Below are 19,805 nucleotides of genomic sequence, written 5' to 3' on the forward strand. Positions count from 1 at the left end.
GATTTGGAGGGCCCAGGGGCAGAATGGTATGGTTTGGCTGGTCCCCACCAAAAGCTCACTTGAATTGTATCTCCCAGAATTCTCACGTGTTGTGGGAGGGACCCAGGGGGAAGTGGTTGAATCATGGGGCCAGTCTTTCCTGTGCTCTTCTCATGATAGAGAATAAGTCTCACGAGGTCTGATGGGTTTTTCAGGGCTTTCTGCTTTTGCTTTTTCCTCATTTTTCTCTTGCCGCTGCCATGTAAGAAGTGCCTTTCACCTCCCAGCATGACTCTGTGGCCTCCCCAGTCATATGGAACTGTAAGTTCAATTAAACCTTTTTTGGGTATGTCTTTATCTGCAGTGTGAAAATGAACTAATACACTATATCAATGTCTATATCTATATGACCAATATCTCATTCACATATTTATACCTACATCCATTCCCATGTCTCTATCTTTATCGACATCTACTCAATATCTATGTCTGTTTATATCTATTTCTAGTCCTATGTCTATATCAATATCTATATTCATATCCATTCTGCATTCCTATCCATCTCTATAGACTCCTTTGTTCCTTACCCTAAACCCACTCTGCACCTTGTAAATTCATATTTTATTGCACTAATAAGAGTAATAAAACTAATATTTGTTGGCACTATATACTAGATAGCACTATCCTTATAAGAAGGTAATCACTTAATGACTGCTAATAATTATATTAAAATGTCCAAAATTCAAGATGAAATTACCTACAGGCACATAAAAACAGTTACAAAATTTGGAGATTCTGACATATTGTCACAAAATTTAAATGAGAATATCAATAATATAAATCAATAAATATTGGTTCCTGGAATTTGAGAGATTTACTGTATTAAAAACATAGTTTTTATTCTTTAAAAGCAATTCCGTTACTAAGCATACAAATTTATTTATTTATTTTTAAAATTATTTCTTTTATTGATTTGGGGGTACAAGTACAGTTTTCTTACACAGATATATTGCACAGTGGTGACATCTGGGCTTTTAGTGTAATCACAATCTGAATAGTGTACATTGTATCCATTAGGTCATTTCTTATTCCTGACCCTCCTCTCACCCTCCCACCTTTCCCAGTCTCCAATGTCTATTATTTCACTCTCTGTCCATGTGTACACATTATTTAGCTCCCACTCTGTGTCCATATGTACACACTATTTAGCTCCCACTTATAGGTGAGAACATGCAGTATTTTACTTTCTGTTCCTGAGTTATTTCACTGAAGATAATGGCTTTCAGTTTCATTCAGGTTTTTTCAAAAGGCATGATTTCACCCTTTTTTGGCTGAATAGTATTCCACAGCTTATATATATACACATATATATACACACGTATATATATACATATATATTCACGTGTATATATACACATACACACACACGCATATATATGGCAACTATTTTCATTGTCCTTCTGCTTATAATAAATTTAGTGTTCCTCTCTTGGTTTAAAAAATGGTTTATGTAATTATTAAAATATGGGTTATTCCATTTATGTATATATATATATAAATATATACAAAAATACATTCATTATAAAACAGGATTTCTTAGAAAATAGACATCACATTTGTTTATATTCAAAAGGTTAATTCTTTTTTAAAGCAAGGTACAACATAAGTTGGAGTGAGATAGTTGCACCACCTGAGGTATCTTTTGACAGACTGACTTTAATTATTGTGATTAAAAACTTGTCTACATAGAGAGAATCTCCAATCCCCTTATGTTCTATTTAGCAACCTCTAAAGTAAAGCCTTACTCAAATCCATATATAGAAGGTAAATTTTGAAGAATGTTGAACTAAAATATCTCACTTCAGAATATGTTCTTTTCTAGAAACGTTTATGCTGTTAACTAGCTGCAGTGCTTTTGGCTGCAGCCCCCGCTGATTTTCCTGACAGCAAAAAAACTATTATTGAAGTTCTGGAGTCATCCTACTCATGTTTTATACTTGGAAAATACGGCTCTTTGCACTAATTTTATTCTGGAAATGGAAAATGGTGTCTGTTAATGCCAGAATAGAATAGTGGTATTCTGTTACTGAAGAGCACATCTTTTTTTAGTATTTACTTATTTAGAATAAATCTTGCAACAACTATATTTTAAAACTTTACTATAGTATACAATCTAGTTAAGCCCTTATTATACAAGCATGCCATTATATTTCCACACATCATACCTTTTGAATATCTTTTTCAAAGGTAATAGTAAGCTTACCATCTCAAGAAAAGGTAAATTTGTTGTTCATTTTGTATCATTTTTAAGTGTTTTATACAAACCAATAGTTACCTTGGACATCTTACCATAATGAAACACACATCATATTTACTAAATATACAAAGAATATATTGAAGTAATTCCAGTAGAAGTTTTCAATAACTTTAAGCTCATTCAAAGTATGTTTTTATCTTTTGTGTTATTTGAAATAGATGACAAGCTTGAACATTGAGAAAAGCTGAAATAATTATTAGACATAGATTTTTTCTATAAAATGAGATATAATTCATTAAAGAAAGAAATATTGTAGGCAGACCTAGTCTAATTATTCCTTTGAGTACATATATTGAAGAGTTGTCATATGCTTTATCTTCTTTGAAAAATTCCTAACTACCTTTGTTATGTTCCAGGTTTATATTTCCTACATCTCTCATAATGTGTTTTAAAAAACCTTTCTATTTTATTGTCTTTTTCTACTTAACTTTTTAAAATTCTTTTCTATAGTGACTTATTATATCTGTTTTATTTCTTTCATATTTGGCCAAGGAGTTTTTTCTCATAACTCTCTCGACACATATGTATATGAAAATTATGTGTGTGTGTATATATATATATATAAAATATATATGTAAAACTGAAAAGCTGAAATCAACATATAACTGCTTTTAAATATATGAGGACATTCTTGACAACTTTTGATATAGTTGATAAAAGATAAGGAAGAATTTTTTAAGATTGTTTTAAAGATACTGTCAGGAAGAAATTTTTTAAATCCTTGAACAGTTTTCTATGATTTTTAACTTCATCTTAAGACTGCTTTAATTTAGAGGCATTTTTTTTTTCTTTTGCATTCAGTGAGAGATGTTTCTGGTGACTTCTATTAAGTGAGATTTTCTCACTCTCATTGGCCAGAATTGGCCACTGGCCCATAACTGAAATAATAATTATGGCCAGGGAATTGAAGAATTTATTGTTTTCTACCATTAGGGAACCACCAATGAAGGCCTGAATGAGCTCAGCATCAACCCCCACCCCTCCAAAACATACACTCTAAATTCTACAAAGTGGAAAAGGGTGAATTTTCCCAAAGGGAAACTATATTTTGGTGGAAATAAATGCAGGGAAAGGACTCAAGTAATGTCCTTATTAAGAGCTTTTCCCTTATTTGAGAACTTTTTTTTTTTCTACTGTACTATTTATATATATTCCCAAACTTCCAACAGGGTTCTTTAATTCGTAATGAAAAAACTGGCTTGCTTTGCTCCCAAACATTTGTTTAAAATGTTTATTTAAAAGATGTTTAACATTCTAGCTCTTATGTAATTTACCATGTTATCCATAAAACATGGAGAAAAAATGCTGAGATGCTACGTATCAGTTCACTTATACTTGATTATATAAATTTAAATACTCGTAATAAGATGAAAATAGCCCACACAACTATAAATTAATTTGTGTTCACAAGAAAATTCTGAAAACCGACACTTTTTAGAAGAATATGTGGAAAATATTAGAGTAATTTATCCTATCTAAAAACATATACAAATATAAAACAGAAATATAAATATATAAAAATGCTCAGACACACAAATTTTTAAGGTAAACAAGGAGGATATTTGAAATAATTTTTTGATGAAAATTAAAACAAAGAAAGAAGACATTGAATGTAAACCATGGGACCCTCTGTCTCTACTTACTACTTCCAGGAAATATTTAAGATACTTCCAGGGAAATATACTTTTAAACTCTAAAACAGATATACTCACAGCTCTACAATACATATTAAATTACTAGATCCAGTAACTACTTTAACATTTTACATGGATGTGCCATTTTTCATGTTCTTTACGTATTCAATATGCAGGCGTACGATATGGTTTCAGTACCAGAACACTGCAATAAAACGAGTATCTCAATAAAGCAAGTCACACAGATTTTCTGATTTTTAAGTGCGTATAGAAGTTATGTTTACATTATACAGTAGTCTATATATGCAATGCTATTTTGCCTACAAAACAATGTATATACTTAATTTTAAAATACTTTATTGATAATAAATGCTAATGATCATCTGAACCTTCCGCGAGTCCTAAACTTTTTGCTAGTGGAGGATCTTACCTTAACATTTATGGCTGCTGACTGATCAGGGTGGTGTTTCCTGGAGGTTGAGTTGGCTATAGCAATCTATTAAGACAAGACAACAACAAAGTTTGCCACATTGATTGACTCTTCCTTTCATGAAAGATTTTTCTGTAGCGTCCAATGCTGTTTGATAGCATTTTATTCAGAGTACAGCATTTTTCAAAGCTGTAATCCATCCTCTCAAACCCTGCCACAGCTTTGTCAACTAAGAGTATGGAATATTATAAGTCCTTTGTTGTTATTTCAGCAATATTCATAGCACCTCTACCAGGATTAGATTCTATCTCAAGAAACAACTTTCTTTGCTCATTCATAAGAAGGAATTTCTCACCCATTCAATTTTCTCATGAGATTGCACCAGTTTAGTTACATCTCCAGGTTCTTACTTGTAATTCTAGTTCTCTTGCTTTTTCCACCACTTCTACAGTTACTTTCTCCACTAATGTCTTGAATCTCTCAAAGTTATCCACGAGGATTGGAATCAACTTAGATTAAGTTGTTATTCATGTTGGTATTTTAACTTCCTCCCATGAATCATGAATGTTCTTAATGACATCTGGGATGGTGACTCCTTTCCACCAGATTTTCAGTTTACTTTGCCCAGAGTCATTAGAGGAATCTATCTATGGCAGCTATAGTCTTATTAAATGTATTTCTTAAATAATAAGCCTTGAAAGTCAAAATTACGTCTTGATCCATGGGCTGCAGAATCAATGTTGTGTTAACAGGCATGAAAATAGCATTAATCTCCCTGTCCATCTCCATCATAGTTCTTGGGTGACTAGGTGTATTATTAATAAGCAGTAATACATTGAAAATAATGGTATTTTTCTAAGTAGTAGGTCTCAACACTGAGCTTAAAATATTTAGTGTACCATGCTGTAAACGGATGTGCTACCATTCAGGATTTATTCTCCCATTTATAAAGCACAGACAGACAGATTTAGCATAATTTTTAAGAGTCTTAGAATTTTTGTAATCACATGAGGATTGGGTTCAACTTAAAGTTTCCAGCTGCGTTAGTTTCTAGTAAGAGAGTTAGTCACTCCTTTGAAGCTTTGAAGGCAGGTATTAACATCTCTTAGGTATAAAAGTTCCAGAAGGCATCTTCCAACATAAGGCTGTTTTATTTACATTGAACATCTGTTGTTTAGTGTAGCCACCTTCATCAATTATCTTAGCTGGGTCTTCAGGACAACTTGCTACACCTTCTACATCAGCACTTGCTGCTTCCCCTTGCAATTTTGTGTTATGGAGACAGCTTCTTTCTTTCAACTTCATGAACCAACTCCTGCTAGCCTCATGCATTTTTTCCTGGCGCTTCCTTACTTATCTCAGTCTTCATAGAATTGAAGAGAGTTAGTACCTTGCTCTGAATTAAGCTTTGACTTAGGGGAATGTTATGACTGATTTAACTTGTATTCAGACCTTCAAAACTTTCTCCATATCAACAATAAGGCTCTTTTGCTCTTTTATTTTTCATGTGTTCATGGGCGTATCCTTTTAAATTTAAATTTAAATTTAAAAACTGTGATTCTTTGCAATCACAGTTTGGCTAACTGATGCAAGAGGTCTACCTTTCGGCCTATCTCAGATTTCAAAGCACCTTCCTCGCTAAGCTTAATCATGTCTAGCTTTTGATTTAAAATGAGAGACATGTGGTTCTTCCTTTCACTTGAACATTTAGAGGGTATTGCAGCGTTATTAATTGGTATAATTTCAATATCGTCTGTCTTAGGAAATAAAAAAACATGATGAGTGGGAGAGAGAGGGGAAATGACCGGTTGGTGGAGCAGTGAAAACACACAAATGTAGTGATTAAGTTTGCCATCTAATATGGGTATGGTTCATAACAACCCAACATAATAGGAACATCAAAGATCACTTATCACAGATCAGCATAACAGATATGATAATAATGAAAAAGTTTGAAATATTGCAAGAATTATCAAAATATAACAGAGACACCAAGTGAGCACATGCTGTTGAAAAAATGGTATAGATAGACTTGCTGGATGCAGGGTTGCCACAAATCTTCAATTTGTAAAACTCAGTATCTGCTACGTGCAGGAAAGCAAATCACAATAAATTGAGATATACCTGTATAAGATCTTACTAATTTTTGTAATGTTCAACATATTAATATAATAAAGTGTTCAGTGTTTATACATATATATTCATGTCCCTAGAGCATTTAAAATTATATATAAAATAAATACTATTTAAAATAAGTGATTATTTACCTAAGTTACATATAAAATAAATTCAATAAATACTATGACTAAAGATACATTTCTGATTATATCTTATTTATATTCAGTTTAATTCATAAATGTTATGTTCCTCTATTTGTTAAAAAATAACACTTTTTTGTTATTCTTTTAGTTCAAAAACGTCCATTTTTAATTCTCACCTGTAAATTATGGGATAAACTACTTTTAGGCATGAGTCCTCTAGTTTTAGGGTCAATCTAGTTCCAGAGAAGATTGTTGTGACAAATGTTATAACTAACCATATCCTGATAAAATATATGAGCTCTTAATACAAAGGAAAAATCTCAGGAGCTTCCAGGCAAAATAAAAAATTGTGTATAAATTTAAAATATGTTTGTGAGTTCCAGTGTCTTCAATATTAGAAGACAGAAGACAATGGAATAGAAGCTACAGACTATTAATATTAAAGGACTACAAGTCAGTCTTGTATCCTCCTTAGTAAATGGAATCATCAGCTACAGTTTCGAGTCTCCAATCTAGGAGGTATTTTTGAATTGTCTTTTTCCCTTAATACACATATCTAAACTACACATTCATTCAACAAACATTTATAAACTGATGTATTTTTTACTTTTATGGAGCTTATGTATTTCTTGTGTGTATAAATTTTGGTTATTCTAAAACCAAAATTGTAATTCAATCCCTATCCACAGCTACCATTCCAACTATGTCATAATTCTCTTTGGTTTGGGTAACAGCAATAGCCTCTTCCATAGGCTTCTTATTCTTTCACTATTATAAAAATTTCTCTGTGCCATTTGTGGATGATGATACTCAACTGCTCAAAGTATTCTGGTAAATTTCTGTTTTACTTAAAATCTAAACTCCTTATTTTACTCTTCAGTGTCCTTTGTAATCTCACTACCTACCTTTCCAAAGACACTTTCAACCTACCTCTGTCAACTTTAGTCACTGACTTGAAACTTCACAGGCCATTGCATTTCTAAAACATTGCAAAAACTTAATTTTTTCTGCCTTGACAATTGCATTGGCAGTTCCCTCTGCCTGGATGCCTTGCTATATGGCTGGTTCTCTCTTGCATTTCACATCTAAGCTAAAACATCGATGACTCAGTGGAGACTCCCTGACCAATTACCAGGCCTTCCATCCTCTCATACGTGCTTTTGTCTTAGCACTTAGCATTAAACTTAATTTTTAAAATAATATATGTTTTTGTTGATTGTCTTCCCATTACCATCTCCCACCATATATATTAGAATACATATTATACAAGATCAGAAACCTTGTTTTCTTGTTCCCACATCCATATCTAGGACCTAGAAAACTGTCTGACAGTATTATTGGAAGAATAAACACAATTTTCATTTTAGGATTGAATATTAAACTGATTCCATTTAGAAGTTTAGAGTCACAAGGATAATTTCAAGAGCACCTGGAAATGAACTATTTCCTTTTCAACGTCAACTGAAGAAGAAAAGAATTCTAAAAGAATCTGATCTCATAAACTTCAGAGTATTAGGTATTTTTTAAACACTTGAGACTTGTTAGTTGATATTCTTTTTCACATAATGGCTCTTTGTCTCTAAACTTTCTTGTGATTCCATCTCTCCTGCGGTCACTAGAGGGCTTCAACCTAGGTAGGATATTATACTAACCTCAGCCAAAAACCCCACAATTTCATGTGGAAATATCTAACCACATAATAAAGTATTTGGATACAAAGAAACAAGCTTGAACTTACTGTTAGATGATCTTATTTAACCTGTCTCAGGAAAGCAGCTATTTTTTATGAGTTAAATATAAAATGAATGTTAAAGTTACCACTTACATATGAAAGTGGATAGCTTTTATTTTCAACTCACATTACCTGTTATTCACTAGTCATGTGTGATTTTAAGATGATAACTTTTGTGATAGTGTCCCTAATGCTTAAAACATTACAATTGTATATTTCACAAATGCTAGCAAGGAAGTAAAGTTTAAATAAGTTAATGGGTGAAATGAGAAAAGCGACCTAACTTCAGAAGGGTTCAGAATAATGAACATACAGTAAGGACTAAACAGTTTTCAAAACAATATTGCCAAATACATATTAGATAACATTTTGCTTCTCACTGATTTTGATGAGCAAACTGACTGGGCAAATAATTAAAATTCTAATCAATTCTGTGTAATCATAGAAAAACATATGTCTTAAAATATATAAATACTGAACAACATAGGAAGACTCCATCTCTAAGAAAAAAAAAATGGCCAGGCATTGTGGCACATGCCTGTCTCTGTGTGTGTGTGTGTGTGTGTGTGTGTGTGTGTGTGTACATACATATAGAATAATCAAATGTAGAAATTCATCATTTTTCTTTCTTTTACTTTCATCATGTCATTTTTGGATAATAGAATACAACCAAGATAGAATCTGGTTAAAATTAAATTAATCATACTCTTATTATAAAATGAAATTCAGAAATAACATAAAATACTTATGATATAATTGCCTTTGCCTGTATGTGTAGGTGGGTGTGCATTTGATTTCTTGACTGTTACATAAAGGAAAATAAAACAAGAGTAATTTAAAATAAAATAACAATATATTATAAGAAACAAAAAATATAATTTTATTCTTAAAAATTATAGTGAATGTGATACAGTTATAAATGCAGACTCATGCTAATACATTGTATTTATTAATTGATTTCCATATGCAGTTTCTGATGAATAATTTTTAGTCATGAATCCTAATAACAGCAGCAAAAAGTACTATTCTTAGTTTTATTTTTAGAAATTTTAATGAATTTAAAAATCTTGCAAACATAATTTGTGTTAATTTCTAAGATAAAGTTGTATTTTAGTACGTGTCACTCTTATAAAATATTTCAATTTAACTTGGATTAGGATAACTCAAAGTCTTATTGGACATTCAATTATAATCTTTATTTTTTGAGATTATTCTATTATTTGTAGGATGTCAGACATGTTTGTCCCTTTGCCAATAAGTTTCCGTGTCCTTATAATGACAACCAAAACCAAACATTGTGACACCATTGAACTGTAACAAGTGTTGGCAAACTATAGCCTGCTGTGCCAAATCTGACCTATATCCTATTTTTTTGTATGACTCATGAACTAAGAATAGTTTTTACATTTGTAAAGGGTTGAATAAAGAAAGGAAAGAGGGGAAAAGAAGAAACGAACAAATAAAAAAGCCTTTGCAACAGAGACACAGAAAATTATGTTTGTTTACCCCACACTTAAATGTATGTTCCATGTTTTATCCATCTTGCTCACCAGTATGGGGTTAGAAATGCTCCCAAAATATAAAAGGTATGTGATAAATATTTGCATAAAGGAAGAAAGAGATGAACTATCATGAGAGTCAAACTATAAAATATTAACTTTGAAAGGAAATTGGGGATCAAATTAAAGATGGACAACAGGATCAGAATGATTAATTTATCAAAAGAACTTGGGGCCAAAATGCTGTTACTTATTTTATGTATAATTTTCAGTAACCTGTCTACTGAACTGCATATGTAAGACTGCATATATAAATGAACACATCTTAATTTATTTTACTTTTTCTAACTGACCATGCGATATGTTGAGATGCAAACTGTACTAGTCCATTTTCATACTGCTCTAAAGGACTACCAGAGACTGGGTAACTTAAAAGAAAAGAGGTATAATTGATTCCTCAGGAAACTTACAATCATGGCAGAAGGCAAAACAAAACACATCTTACCATGGCAAGGCAGGAGAGAAAGAGAAGAAAGCTATACACTTTAAACCATCAGATCTTGTGAGAACTCACTCACTATCATGAGAACAGCATAAGGGAAACAGCCCCTGTGATCTAACCACCTCCTACTAGGTTCCTTCCTTGATACATGGGGTTACAATTTGAGATAAGATTTGGTTGGGGACACATATCACAAATTATGTAAAAATCATGTGAGCAAGTAGTAGGTGGATTCATATTAAAATATTCAATGATTATTTTAAAGAAATACAACTCAAATATTTCTACTATCTCACCTTTATTGAACCCATTATGTTCCATTATAATTGACATTTTAAATCTACAAATATAGTCATCACTAAATATTCAAAATGTATTAAATGGTAATGTGCAAGAAAGTTGCATTAATTTTGTGTGTGTATGTGCATGCATGTGTTTGTGTTTGCGTGATGTGTGTTTGTCAATGTATGTGTATTTGGCCAACGAAGTATTCTTTATATGTGTCTGGTGGAAGCAGAAACTCTTTTGGTTAAGACAAATGTATTTTAAATAGATCTTCAACTATTCTAAAACTTGCTTTTGTGATTTTATTGAACTCTATCATGTTTATTTACATATCCAACTCCATATAGTAATTTTATATGCAGCTTTTAGTAACTCATACGTATTCTGAATAGTGAAAATTGTAGGGTGAGTTTATTTGGTATATTTATTCTTCCATTCTCTGGAAGAAGATAGTGCTTGACTCTATAGAATTGTGGATTTATTTGGACATTATAACTGAGTGTACCAAAGCAAGAGAATACTTAACAGCAAAAGTGTTTTTGAAATTATTTTCCCAGTGAATACCAAAGTACCTGTTTAGTTTTTTTTTTTACTGTATTTAAAGTCTTTGTGCCTAGCAAACAAATATGATATTGATTATGCCATTTACTGAAATTGCTGATCTTTAACTGTTGTTACATCCAGGAATAACTTTTATCAAAGACTATTTGCTTGCAGTAGTTTCGTAAACTCTTCTTCTTTCAAAGTATATCATACATTATTCTTCATTTTTACTATGCTTAGAAATGTTGCATATACAATTCCATTATCAGTAGACCACACTATTATGATTTAAGTACCCCATACAATAAAATTAACCCTTTCTTTACAGAGTTTTATTGACTTGATCTAACATTTACATAAAATATAAACTGTGAAGACTAAACAATATGATTTTATTTATTATTTTAACAAATGCCAAAACCCTCTGTTCCAGCCTAGATTTTAGTATCAGCTCATGAAAAACAAGCTATATTTGTTGCATTTTGTATTAATGTGATATAATGTCATTAACATTTTTAACAGTATTAATATTATCACTATTATTAACAATATTAACATTGGGAATAGGGTAATTTCAGTAACATTCATAGAAACTTTAAAATTTTAAATCGATTGAAAAAAGTTTTTTAGATATGTTATTGACATGGTAGTTCAAAAATAACTTATTTTTCTTTGTATTTATTCACAAAATTTTGGAAAAGCCTTGGATGATGTTGAAAACAAAAATATTCAAATATCACTAACCATGTTTTTCATAACTCAGATTCATACTGGCATGGGGTGAAACAAAAATAAAACTATTAGATATTCCACAAAAGAAAAGTTAGCAAGTGCTTTAATACATTTGAGAAATATTGTAAGTATATTCCCCTCATCGTTTTATTATTTAATTCTATAGATACATTTCTCTTTTCTGAATTTCGTTAAAACGAAGAACCTAGCATTCACTTCAAGCAATTCTGGATAATTTGATAAAAATAATTTTCTCTGGTATAACAAAATTACATGGATCAGTCACCATTGCAATTGATTTTTGTAGTATTTTAATAAAAACTTACCTGAAAATCTTATTGATAAAGCTATTTTCAGAAAATGAAACTGCTTGAAATAAACATTAAACATTTGCATGGCTTAAGAAATGAGAAGCTTTTGTATTTCATGTGTTTTTTTCATACTTAAATTTGTATTCAGGAAAAGGAAATATATGGTAGCTTAGAATGGCCCACGTAACTGGCATGTATTGATTTGTTTGTAAATTTTATTTGAATGTGATCTGTCAATTAGCATTCTATAGGTCATTGGACTGAATTCAATCTCATTTTTTAAGAATAATACGAGGAAGTTCTCACTAGTCTCTCTAGAAATTAGGAGTGGGGAATGAGGTACAGGAGATCAAATAAATTATTTTTTTATTTATCTGCTCACATTTTTATTAATTTAATGTCTACATTTCCATTCATTTATTTTCAATAAGTTATCCAGATATAGTTCAGCCATCTCTTACCTTCTTTCCCTCTCCATAGAACAAGTTCATCACAAATTCTGTTGACTGAAATGAGCAAAAGTCTGCTTAATGTTTTCTTCCTTTGACACAAAGAAGTCTTTACATTTTTCACAAAATATTACTCTGAATCATAAAAATCTAAATATTACATATTTTATATATAGATATAATATTAAATAATTACTTCCATTTTATGTACAGCAAAGCACTATACTATTATGACTATTAGAAATCAGAAATGTATTTGCAATTTATGCATTGAAACCAAATTATCAAGAGAGGGAAAACTTGAAACTAAAAAAATGCAACAAAGAAATCTGCAACTATAAAAGTTAAAATTCATAGTCTTGGGATATTTATAGCAAATAAGGAACTAATAGAATGAAAAGGGGTGATGGGCCTTGTATACCTGACTGTGGAAATGCCTAACCAAAAAAATTCATCACTAATAAAATTGTGAAAATGAAACATTTCAATGCATACAAATGTAGAGATACATATATTATAGTAGCACAACTCTTTGACAAGCATGCAATTTTGGCATAGGATTATTCATAATACAGAGCCATTAAAATGAGTCATTTTAAATGACATTTAAAATAGTAAAAAAATTTTTCCTAAAACAATACACAGGAAACACTGCATAGTGTTATACTGCTGAAGAAATTACAGTCTGTCAGAAAAAAATGCCGTAAGACAAAAATTGCCGGACTAGTTGTCATTTAATATTTCTAAAAGAGGGTACATAACAATAAATAGATATTATATATAGAATAAAGAGCAAGTGTTTTATTAATGTAAACCTCATAGTAATATACATATATAGAAGTATATTAAACTCATTTTGCTTTATATCCTTAAATATTTTTAAATATGCACATAATTTAGTGCATTATATTATTTATGATTCTCTCTACTCTTTGTTAGAACAGATAAATGTTTCCCATGGGAACTGTCTTAAAATTAAATTATAAACAAATAATAAATGCAATCACTGGAGAAGAGCAGCTGTTTTTGCCTCATAATTCTTCCAAAGAATATTGTATTTGATTGACATTCTCTATAGCAATTGTTTTCAAGCACTGCAAATATTGAAATAATCAATTAATGTAATTTTGTGGTTAGCCACTGAAATAAATTTTAAATTATGAGGACATATTATTTAGATGATAAAGGAATTCGTTTGACAACCATTTGACCTCCAAAGGATATTACTTTAAGAAGCATATCATTTATTTGATAACTGACAAAAGCACTTAATAAGAATAAGCTCTACCATGAAGAACTACCAAATTGTTTGAAACAGTATGCACCTAAAGAAAATTGAGCAATTTTACTGAACAGAATAGAAAACACATAAGTAAATCATTGAGTGTTTTAATGAAAATTTAAAACCAGAAAAATCAATGAGACAGATTATCTTCCCTACATTCTTCACCTAATTCAGATACAAATCAGCCTAGAGGCCTAATCACTAATTTTTTCCTCCAAGAGATGTAGGTCTCGTCGTCTTCTTTCTGTCTGTGTCAGCTAAAAAACAAACCAAACAACAACAAAGAAGAAGATGTGGTAAATAACCCAAGACTCTGGCCATTGTAGATTCTATGAGATAATATACATTTTATTGGATGCCATAAAATGACTTTCGACAGGGTTTTTGATTTATTATATCCTACCCACCTATACTTTGAAACTAATAAATATCTTCAGTATAAGTGCAAGTCAAGCAAACTAGAGAGGGATAAATATAAATTAATTTAAAGATACTGAAAAATCTCATTTTTTTTCTGAAATTATTAAAATTAAATGATCTACTACTAGGAATACGGAATTGTATATTGGGCTTTGGAAAAGACTTAAGTACGGTTATTTTCAAAATTATTTTCATGTGCATGATATATACCATATTATATCATACTCATTACACATCTGAATGTGAAATCTGAAAATGAAGCCTTCTCTGTTCTCTTTCTCACTCAAATTAATTGCTCCCTGTGTTTTAGTAGAGGCCTTTGTTCACAGCCGTTTTACAGCACTCAACAAAGATTTTCATATATTAGAGTCATTTATGTAAATATAAGTCTCCCCAAATGCCTCTTCAACTATAGAGCCCTCAGTTTCTAGGACAGAGCTCAGCATCTAACAGATGCATTATAAATGTGAATTTAATTAGATTCCAGCCACCTAAACTGAGTTGAAATCAGATAGTAAAAGTTTCCAAGTGCAGTGGGAAACATTTGCAGAGATTAAGCATTGGGACTGAATTTTAAGTAAAAAGCATAAAAGACATTTATAATACCAGTTGGAGATGAGAACTTCTCACAAAAGAGATATTTAAGCACAGAGAAAAGAATATCAAATGACAAATAAAAATAATTACTCCCTGGGCCTGTTTGTAAAGACAATAGCTCTATTATCATGAACAAATGAAAATTTTAAAGTGTTTCACTCTTTTAAAACGGTAATAATATTTACCTTGTAAATATGAGTCCAAAATGTAAAAACTATGTGTGAACATATTTATTGTGATATAAAGGGAATTCCCATGTAAAGTGCTATGACTGTTGCCTATCTTAATATAATGTATAGTTAGAAATAGTTATAAAAATAGTATACTGAGAAAAATACTCATTCAATAAACACTATATGCCAGGCACTGTTGTAGATGATGAAGATTTAACAGGGGAAGAAAGAGACAACCATCCTTGCTCTTATTACTTTTTAATTAATAATGTACACAATTCAGTACTCTTGCCTGTTTTTGAGCAAACACACAAAAAATTAAACTTTAGGTCTATAACAGCTTCATTCCACTCATATACATCTATTGAGAGGCATTCCTGAAAGATATTACTGTAATATTGAATGATCACAAAGGAGGTACAGAAATAATTATTTTTTAAAATATTCCTCTTGATAAAAATTTCTCTGTAGTCTAAGTAACCTTAAAGTTTCTCAATTCTAAATTGTTAAACTTTCCATTTGATCTTTCTCTAAATGACTATGCATGTCCTTTGTCTAAGGAACAATCATTTCTAGCCTGGGCAAACATTGCCTTCTCAGTGTCATTTTATCATGCAAATCTGGCAGCAAAGGAATGTTTATATTGAATATGCAGAAGTCTTTCAAATCTTTGAAAAGTAAAAGTTTTGAAAACAAGTAAAAAATTTAAAATTAAAAAAATAAGGTAGCTAATGAATATTGGAGTACAATTACAAGTAAAAGACAATTTCAAATAGCCAAATATTATGAAAAAATTAATCAATAAAAGTGAATGATTTATCAAATAAGCACTATGTAATGTTAATAGGTTTCAACATTCATACTGAATATTCTAAAATATTCAAAAAGCTCTGATGTGTTTAATCTTAACTCAAAAGACATAAACAATTTTCATAGATAGGACTAAAAACTATTTTACTTTAAAAAAGTTTGCATAAAGAATAAATAATTTGAAATTAAATACATATGGTTTGTCATAAAATATGACAAAGTTTTAATATATTTTCTAGAAAAGAAAAAGAAAAGATTGTTGTTGGTAGAGGAGAGCTGAAAGGGAATTATTCTTTGAAAGGACATTTTTCTTTCTATAGCACTTTTTTATTAATATTAAAAAATTTTGTAGACTCATCATTATTTTTCAATAAAATTGTACCAAAAAGCATGAGAAAATAACCTGTTGCATAAAACAAAATCTAAAGATAAGCATGCTTTAAGCTGTGTAAACATAGCATAAATGCTATTTCATTCTGAAGTGTCATCATACGTTAGTATTTGCAGCTTGGATATGTACACAAAGCAACAAGCTGGAAAATCTAAATGTCTTCCCTATGACATATTCTGACTAAAAAATATGATTGAGTGAAGTAGAGAGGATATCTTTTCCTAAAACAGTAACATCAAAACATTGCATATTTATTTGGTGTTTTTACATGAAAAACATTACACAAAGAAATGTTCTCATTATCTCAAAGTGGGCACAACTTTTCATGAACTGCAATAGATGAAAGCCGTAACAGAGGAGTCAGTGTGTGCTGTAAGTATTTAGTCCATGACCCTTGGGAAGGGCAGCATGTTTGGCCTGTGGACTGCCTGAGAGGTTAGAAACAGACTTTGCAGGACCTCTCTTGGAATGCCTTTTACCTTGGAGTTCCAAGAGCATAAATATTCATTACTTTTAGAAATTTTGTCATACCAAATAGAGAAACAAAGTAACTTATATGTATATTACCAGGTAATTTTCTATGAAATTATTCACATCTACTACAAAAGGAAAAGTCCCTCATTAGGTAGATTATCACCTCAATCTATACCAATATCAGATCAAAGAAAAAAAAGGAGGAGGAGGAGAAGAAGAACAATGAGAAAAAGGAAAAGAAACAGGAAATTATATTAAGAATGAAATTGTCATAATAGCAAATGATTCTAAACTTTCTAAGATTACAAAAAGAGAATAAAATAACAAGCAGAGTAAAAAAAAAAAAAAAAAGAAAGCATAGTCAAAAAGACAGAATACAAGTTAAATGCGGGTCAATGCAAGGTAATTCATTGAGAAATAAATATTCAAAATATTATGAACAAAATACAAGTTTTGAAATCTGTTTATATCCCAAGATAAGAACATTAGAAACTGTGTAAATCATTCCATAAAATTCTAAAACTTACATATAATTATCATATCTTTAAAGATAATATGTAATGATTCTATTTTGTCAATTTGCAATTAAAAATGCTCTTTCATAGACTTTAACATATTTTATTGTTAAAAACAATTTATCACTCTTATCTCAGAGCTTACCATCTCTATGTAAGAACACAATTAGATGCTTTTTTAGACCAATGCTAATATACAGTTGTCAAAGAACTGCAAAATACAGTAGTCCCTGTTCATCTACAAGGGATACATTCTAAGATCCGCAGTGGATGCCTGAAATCAGAGCTAGTACAAACTCAATATATACTGTACAATATTTCCTAAATATATATACCTATGATAAATTTTAATTTAGAAATTAGGTACAGTATAAGATATTAACAATAACCAATAATAAAATAAAACAATTATAACAACATCCTCTAATAAAAATTCTGTGAATGTGGCGCCTCTCTCCCTCAAAATATCTTATTATATTGTAGTCACCTTTTTTTGAAACACAGAAAGTAAAACTGCAGACTGGTGGGACTACTGCATACTGATTTTCACTGCTCTTTCTACCCAAATTTCATTTTATTTCACAAATATTGGCTTTTTTTAAATTGCAACTAACTAAACAGTTTTTTTTTTTTTTTTTACTTTATTCTCCTTGCGTCTCTAGAAAGTAATAATGAAGTCTCCTCCCTACATTGTTTTTTCCCTCTCCCTCAATACACCATGGGAAATAATACAAAATGAGAAGTCTAAGTCTGAGAGATAATATAATCAAATTTTCAAATTCAAACTGAAAACTACCCTTCAACATGTATTAGGAAGATGCGACCTGAATGCTAATGTCTTCCCCATCATTCCTTCTATCAAAAAACTTCTTGCACCTGAAGCAAACAGGTGCTGAGATTGAGAGGGTGCAAGTGAAGGCTTAGTGCCAAGTGAATGCCAGCACAGTAGAGCAAGTCTTATCATATAGGGAAAAGATTTCGGTGGGGAGAAAAAACTACTGTATATTCAAATATGATTAGAGTCATATTTATTTGTAGGTCAGGAAAAATGTAACCATCCATGGAACAGAAAATACAGAGGAATTTCCACATCAGCAGGCAGAAGGAGACAAATTGAATAGCAGCTTGTTAAAGCATGCAAAAATAAGTGGGGAAAGTAAAGTTAAAAAAAAAAAATGGGGAGGTCAACATGGGTAATATCTAAAGTGAGTCAAAAGAGCTCAAATCAAATACAGAAGTCTTCAGATTAACTGAGATTAGTAAAGGAGATTAAATGAGACCAAGGAAATTTTCAGATTGAATTAAGAAAAGCAAACTGAGATATATGCAATTTTAGTAAAATCACACTAATGCAAAGTGTCAAAATGATTGAAAATAAGTATTTATACAAAAGTATCTATGGCAAATAAATACAAAACAGGAATGGTAAGTTAATATCACGTGTGTTAGAGTAAGGATAAATGTAATAAAAAAAGCAAGTATAACACGTGAAATTATGTAACGACTGAGGTATAATTTACTAACGTTAATGAGTGATAAACCTTAAATTATAAAATTAGATACATGTTGAGATTTAATATATAATATATAAACAATGTACAAAAACTACTAAAATGAAGAAAAATAATTAAGTGGAAGATTACAATGTCTCTCCTAAATTGAAAATATAATCTCCATTGAACATGAACAAAATTTATCTTGTACTTTTGCATCTTAATAAATAATACTGAGATACAGACAAAGAAGATAAAGAGAATAATGATGGAGATATAAATGGAGATTGATATGTAAATATATATTATTTAAATTCTTATTGATGGTTAGCATAAATATAGAAACATGACATAATGTCAATATTGTTTAGTAAACAGGCACACATATAAAACTCCCCACATCAATATGGAACATTTCCAACATCCCAGAAAGGTCCCTTGTGTTCCTTCCTGGTAAACACATACCCTCTATTTTAACTGGTATCACCATAAACTCTGCTTGTTGTTAAATTGAGTTTCAGCATTGACAGAATAACACTCTATGGGGCTTATGTACATCTGCATTCTGTTTCCCAATATATCATCTGTAAAGTTCATCCATATTCTTCAGTACATCAGTAGATTGTTTTCTATCGTTGTGACCTAATCAATTGTTTCTGTATGCCACCATTTAGTTACCCATTCTTGTATCATTAAGCTCTGAGTTGTTTTCAGTTTTGGGCAACTACAAATGAAGTTGAAATGAATATGTATGTGCAATTCTCCTAAGTATATTCATAAGAGTGGGGTTCTTGAATCACAGGAATAGAAAGATGCTAAATTTTAGTAGATTCTGACAAAAAGATATTCTTTCAGAATGGTTGTAAAAATTTACCTCCCGTCAGCAATGTATGTTTTAATTGCTTAATATCTTCACCATCACTTGGAGTTGTCACTCTTAGCGAGAGTATACTGTCATTTCATTGTAATTTTC

This window comes from Papio anubis, chromosome 10 (genome assembly GCF_008728515.1).
Source record: "Papio anubis isolate 15944 chromosome 10, Panubis1.0, whole genome shotgun sequence".
Classification (NCBI taxonomy): domain Eukaryota; kingdom Metazoa; phylum Chordata; class Mammalia; order Primates; family Cercopithecidae; genus Papio; species Papio anubis.